Below are 6,913 nucleotides of genomic sequence, written 5' to 3'. Positions count from 1 at the left end.
CTCGACTCAGGCTTGCATCCTTCCGAGGAGGGAGCTAAAATGAGTACCCAGACTGTTGGGGGCAAATTAGCTTACTTGCTAATTAGCTTACTTGCTGTTCACCGCTATGATCTTTGGAATAGTGGTATATAAATAAAACAATATTATTATTATTATTATTATTATTATTATTAAAGTTCAGGTTTGATTGTTAAAGGTCATGACAATAAATGCTGTCAACTCATTCAGATGTGACAACTAAGGAGATTAGCACATTGGCTTTAAAGCACCATATCCCTGACAGGATAAAGGTGCATTTAATTTTTAAAATGGGTGTTATCCCCTTCACCCGTGCTGGGGTGAATGCAGCTTGCATACAGCCCAGATTCCAGACAGGCTTATCCTGTGCCTTTTCAATAATGGGCTGTATATCGGCTGCATTCGCGCCAGCATGGGTGAAGGCGATAGCACCCATTTTGAAAATTAAATGCATCTTTATCCCATTGGAGATAAGGTGCTTTAAAGTCAATGCGCTAATCTCCAAAATGTCAATGTTACATATAGCCTCCATTATGCATTGTTACACGACTGTTTGTGATACACTTACATCATCTGGAAACTTCTTTCAAATATCTACTACTAAGGATGAGTGAGAAGTTTGAGGGTTCACATTTTAATACAAGAGTACCAAACATTCATACAGAAAATATAGACATTGGGAGTGGAAAATGCACAAAAGTAACTTTTATCAATGGAAAACTGTGTACATTTAAGGAATGTACATTTTGAAAAGATGCACACAGAGCTAAGTAGATATTTGTGTGTAGGGATAAAAAAAGTTTTCAGTCCAATGTGGATCCAAGCTGGAACAGCTTGGGATAGAAAAGCAAGAATCCTGATGAGTCTGAGCTTGATAAATTTTCTTGTCCCTTGCCGTTTCACTGACATCTTCTAAAACGTCTTTCAAGATTTCTTCTGGCTCTGAAAAATTCATGAAAATTCCAGTGTTACAAATGAGATAAACATGTGCATGTTGTTTGGCAGTGTACCTAGGAGAGCTCAAATTATGTGATCTAATGCTTAGTCTGAATAGAACACTCTGAATTTTTCTCATCTTTTTCTCTATTTTTCTCTCTCTCACTAATGACAGTAATATGTTTTTCCCCCAAAGGACCCTTTCAAAATAAGTAACATTTGTAAAAAGCATAATGTATTTGTTTTCTACCTGGAAGCAATTCCAGTAAAAACCAAAAAATAAAATAAAACCAAATACATAAAGAACAACATAGAAAGGTGCCAGCACTGAATATCTATTAATAGATCAAATTGGCCAAGGGCTAGGAACCTACTCTTGATGGATTTACACTCAGCACATCACAACAAAGAAACAAGCAAACAAATGAAATCAAGAACAAACCTACTCACCTCCCCAGGTTTACCCTTTTAAAATTATGGGTTGGGTTTTTCTGGTAAATAACAAAGATCTTCTGAAGCTTTTATTACTATGGTTCAACAAGAGAGTGTACATACTTTCTGCACTGTTAGTGAGCTTCTCCTTAAGTTTTTCTCATTGTCCTTCAGACATAATCATGACACTAAAGATTGTAATCACTGTACTTAACCATACCCTTAGTGATGCGGCTATATTCTTACATGTGTTCCTTTTCTTCCTTTCTATCATCTGTATTTCTAAAATAAATTCTGTCATGAGAGAAAGAAAGAAAAGATCTTTCTTTTTGTCTAGTTGCTTTCCTGAGGTTGATAAGAGTACAGGAAAGTCACACAAGGGAAGCATCACAAATGTGTATAACAGGTTTTTCTTTAATTCTTTTCAGCAAGTTGTGGGAGTTACACTGCCATTAAGATTCTGGAGCGCTTCCAAGTGCGAGAATATAGCTTGTTTAATCATATTCCTACTGGAAGCCCTAGCAAAGAAAGCCTTTCTGTGTATTCTGTGAGTGCATATTTGACTTTCTTCACGGCTGTTCATATAGATTTTCCTTCTCTCCCACCTCCTCCCCTTTCGGATGACACAGTGTTTGCACTTGGCTTAGAAGTTTAACTGGAGTACGGTCTTCCTTGCACCCGTAATTTACTCCTTGTCTCTAGGCCAGCTGTTTCTGCAGCCTAGTCTGTTAGCTATGCAATTTAAATATTTTATCTCTCCCTCCCCCCGAACTGCTCCACTTGCTTCCATACTTGTCAACAGCTTTCAGCTGTTATGGCTTCAAAAGCTTTTAGAAGTGGAGAAATTGTGATTCTTAACAAGACCAACCTCCAGGGGTACCCATGAACACATTACCACTTCTCTCCATACTCTCTGGATTTCTTGACTGAAAGAAGACATGCCAACACACCAATCCAGTTCTCTCCTTTAGTGCAGTTTCTCAAAACACAAGGCCAGCCCCTCCAGGGTTACTACAGTCATGCTAATACGCCCATGGAAATTTTGTGATGTTCATATGAAAGAGGACATGGTATTATTTAGCCCAGTGCCTGCACATAGACCCCCAAAGTTGTTTTTCCAGGCTTTCATCATCTCGACTCACCAGACTGTTCTTCTTCCAGCCCAAAAAAGTAAGAAGACAAATAGCTCCCTCTGAGAGTCCTCATAAGTCGCAATTCAGATTTTCAGTAGGTTGTAGCTCACCATCCCTACATTAAAAAACAAAACAAAACAATTTTTGAAAACCAGAAGCAGACTTTCTACCCACTTCCTGGTTTGATTTTGCTGCATTTTCTGCAGTCTGTGAGGCTGTTCGGATGTCCTGGAAGTCCCTACACTTGCCTACTCCAGTCTACATCCAAATGTTTCATTCTTTGATAACTTCCATGCGGCTCTGTGAACAGCTGTCTGTGAACACAGCCTGGAACATGAGTTGGAACATAGCTGCTGGTGGAGTAACAGAGAACAGATGATGAGAGAATATTTCACCTGTTTTGGAACATCCAGGCTCTCATCCAGATGCCTCCACCAGTTGAGCCAAGGCAGGTGGACATGAGGTAAAGGAGAAAGCCTGTTTAAGTATTGGCACCCTCCCTATGGAATAGGGGTGGCCAACAACACAGGGGCGGAAGACATTTTACCTCCCAGTGCCCATCTGTTGGGTCACCGCAATGAATTTCAAGTGACAGTGATGTCACTTCCAGCTTTCATATTTATTTATATATTTTTCTCCTTTTTGGTGTTTTTGGGAGATTTAGGGGTTTGGGCAATGAAAAAATACTGCGATTCAGGCCACCCATGTACTGAAATCTACATCTGGGGTTCTTCTGCCCCAGATCCTCACCAGTGGATCATGGATAGTGAGTAGATTATTTTTTTAGTAATGGTACCCCACCTGGAAGGTTCTGTGAATCGGAACATAGCTATTGCCTAATCCAGGGAGTCCTGGCTGACTAACTGGTGCCCAGTTTGATGTCCCTTTGCCAGTGGGCATCCTTTTTCCAGAGTTTTTAAATATCACTAACTTTTGCCATTTTTAAGAATTTTAATTTGCTAGACATTTTTTGTTGACTGAAAATGTATCTTCTCCTGTGTTATACTGTTGTTGTAGATGGTTGTTGTTGTGGTGGTGATGGTGTGTGTGTGTGATATGAGCATTATTGCTTTCCAACTTTCCTTGGAAATGGTGACTAGTCATTATTTATTTTAGCAATACACACACAATGGCCTAAATTACTTTTTAGACCTGACTGGGGTTGACCTATTGAATCCATTAGATTAATCTAAGTGTTGACTCACCATTGAACAATTGATTGAATGGGTTTACTCTAGTTGGGATTAACCAACAGAGTGCTAGTCACTGGCTGCAAGACAACATATCTATCTGTGTGGCAATAATATCCACATGTGGAGATACATTTACACCAGGACTACTGAACCTCATGCAAAACAGCAACATGGCACAATACATCAATGGCTGGGTGCCCCATTGTGTAATGTGCAGTGCACAACACATTGCACAAAGATGTTGTATCCATTTCTGCTGTTGTCAGTAGAATATGTCTGTTGCACATTGGTGAATAATTCAATCTGCATGCATGATTTATTCATACCTATGTTAATAACAGGATGCCAGCCAGAAGATACATTAAATTCAGAATAAGAATTTTGGCTGTTGGCTTGAAGACAGAGAGTTATAGCTGTTGGTTTGAGAAGCCACTGGGAAATCTGGGTCATTTTACAAACCGGGGCACCACACTGAAAAGGCTCTTGTTCTAGTCACGATCTGTTGCCTCTACTGTTGGGTCTAGTGGCTAGTATTGGGGCCTTGATCTGACTAAGATCTTCAGAAATGAGCAAGCTTCAAAGGGATATCTTAACATCTTTGTGCCAGCATAAAAACATGTATGGATTCTGTGCTTATCATTCATGTAAGGAATGTTCTAAATGAAGCTGCACAGTGATTCATTTTTAATCATGTCCATTTGGATAGCTTAACTTTTGGTTTATAAAAAAAACCCAGAACATAAAAAAAAATCTCTGCTATTTTGACTTTTCTCTTCCAGAAGCAAGCAAAATATAGACATGTACAAGTTCACAGAATCATAGAGTTGGAAGAGCTCAAGGGTCATCAAAACCAACCCCCTGCCATGCAGGAATACACAATCAAAGCACCCTAACAACTGGCTATCCAGCTTTTGTTTAAAAACAGCCAAAAAAGGAGACTCCACCACACACCGTTGAAGTGTGTTCCATTGTTGAACAGCTCTTACTGTCAGGATGTTCTCCCTAAAATTTAGGTGGAATCTCTTTTATTATTTTGCATCCATTGCTCCGTGTCCTAGTTTCTGGAGCAGCAGAAAACAAGCCTGCTCCATCCTCAATATGACATTCCTTCAAATATTTAAACAAGGCTAATCTACCACCTCTTAACCTTCTCTTCTCCAGTGAAACATATTTAGTTCCCTAGGTCACTCCTCATAAGGCATGACTTCCAGACCTTTCACAATTTTGGTTGCTTTTCGTTGGACACGCTTCAGCTTGTCAGCATTCTTTTTGAAGTTAGGCTGGTTTTAACAATAAAATATTTATTGGATAGCCTGCTAAGGGATTTCCCCCGCCTTGTTATGCACCTCAGAAAAGAGCTTATCAAGGGATCTGAATGAGACAATTAGCTCCATGTCAATGCCAGTGTAGTCCTATACTCAGAAGTAAGATCTGCTCTGGTCAATGATCAACTTCTGGTCAACTTCAAGCTAAAGAGTAAGATTAAGAGCAAGTCTATGTAGATGTAAGCAGTGACAAAAGGAGATAAATATTATTTTCTCATTTCTATTGTGTGTCTCTCTGTGTAGCAAAAGTACAACCTCTAAGGTCAAGCAGTCCCCAATAAATGCATTGCACAATCTGTGTTTACATAAGAGAATATCACCTACCTGTTGAGTCTGATGTTAATTTCAATCAACTGAATGAAAGGAAAAGAAAAGAAAAGCCAAGTTGAAACATCTGGTCAAATCATATATAAAGAAACATTAAGGCATGAATAATGTGAATGACAGTATGAGGTCAGAAGGGCTAGTCCTATTAGGTAGGATGAGGTAGCCACTTCAGGCATATATGGAGGCCATGAAAAGGAAGGAACTTGTTAGTTATTTAATTTGCAATTATTGTGTTTTTGTTACAGGTGGGAGGGAGAAGTGTTTGAAGTATTTCCTGCCTTTGCTGCCAAAAATAACTTGGCTAGCATTGGGTACTATGCACCTTGACTTGGATGAGGTTGTGCTTTTGGCTATAAATATCTCAAGTTGGCAGCCTAATAGTAAGCTTTTGTATTAGCATACTGAATACTTATGTAATCTTACATGTACGTACGTAGAAAGAAGGACATTGCTTGAAATCAGTGAGCTAGCTTCAAAGTAAACATTTCTAGAGCTGGAGTGGAAATGTATTACCTTTCTTTGTGCACTTCACCCTTCAGAATTTGCTCTCACTATACAGCCTTTATCAGCCTCTTTTTTGTAGAAACTTACCATTATGACAGAAATCATGTCTTTTGCAAGGAAAATATTGTGTCGTGTGCTGCCAACAACATCCCTATCAGTGATATACGAAAGCATAATTTCACCATACACTTGTGTATGTATTTTTTGGTTGCTGCAAAGATTCGTTTTGTTTTCCTCCTACTCCATAATCAATGCTCCCCCCAATGTATTGTGTCACTGTGATAACCACCCCCAATGGCTGTTCTGTTGCTAGTGGGAGCAGAGGGGATTGGAGAAGCACCTGGCAATGTTTCATTTGCTGAGACTTCAGGACCCTGGTGGATCTTGGGGTACAATGCCACTGGCCTATTTCTGGCCTTGGAAATACAGCCAAATGCTTCTCCAATTTCGTCCACTCTCCACCAGCCAAGGAATGGCCATTGGGGGTAGGCATCACAGTGACATGGTGAGTTCTGAGGCTGGTGACAGGAGAGCTGTAGTTGAGTTCTGTATGCAGATCTCTTACACTTTCTGTGACCATGAGGGATATTGGCACAAGCATGATTGAGGCATCTTTTTCTTTTTTGGTATGACAAACGTACGAAATTGGAAATTTCTCACTGGTTCTCTAGTCTCTTTTAATTTATTTCAAAGGCAGTTGAAGGAGAGAAAAATGATATAGATGCTGGTGTTGAGTAAAGGATTTTCATCTGCTCCCTGGGGCCATTCTTTTCCTCCATCTGAATTATTGCCCCCTCTGTGCTATTTGACTCTTTGGACAGAGATGGGAGCTGTGTGGCCTGAGAGAGTCATGTTACTCCCAGTGCCATTTGTGCAGCTCCAAAAATTTGATGTCAGAAACAGAAATTAGCTGGTCATGAAAACAATTCATAATAGTTTTTTACTCTTCCTTTTCAACATTCTTTCTCCAGCCACTCAGCATTCAACGAATTGCAGCACTTTACCACATCCAGCCATTCACCCCTCCTGGCTCTCACTCCTCACA

General features: G+C 39.8%; 1 long non-coding RNA gene across 1 annotated transcript; it reads right to left on the bottom strand.

Moving 5' to 3' along the window:
- Positions 1-891: 891 nt before the first annotated feature.
- Positions 892-5,395, bottom strand: LOC149313692 (uncharacterized). The gene is made up of 3 exons (XR_016281087.1): positions 5,362-5,395; positions 2,529-2,634; positions 892-960 (listed from the first exon to the last, which is right to left on the bottom strand). It is a non-coding gene; the product is annotated as an uncharacterized LOC149313692 (long non-coding RNA).
- Between the last annotated feature and the right edge of the window lie 1,518 nt (positions 5,396-6,913).

Source organism: Sceloporus occidentalis, unplaced genomic scaffold, assembly GCF_023333645.1.
Source record: "Sceloporus occidentalis isolate IW3139 unplaced genomic scaffold, rSceOcc1.0.p SCAF_4, whole genome shotgun sequence".
NCBI lineage: Eukaryota > Metazoa > Chordata > Lepidosauria > Squamata > Phrynosomatidae > Sceloporus > Sceloporus occidentalis.
The sequence above is the reverse complement of the archived record's forward strand: the minus strand, read 5'-3'. Positions and strand labels throughout refer to the sequence as shown.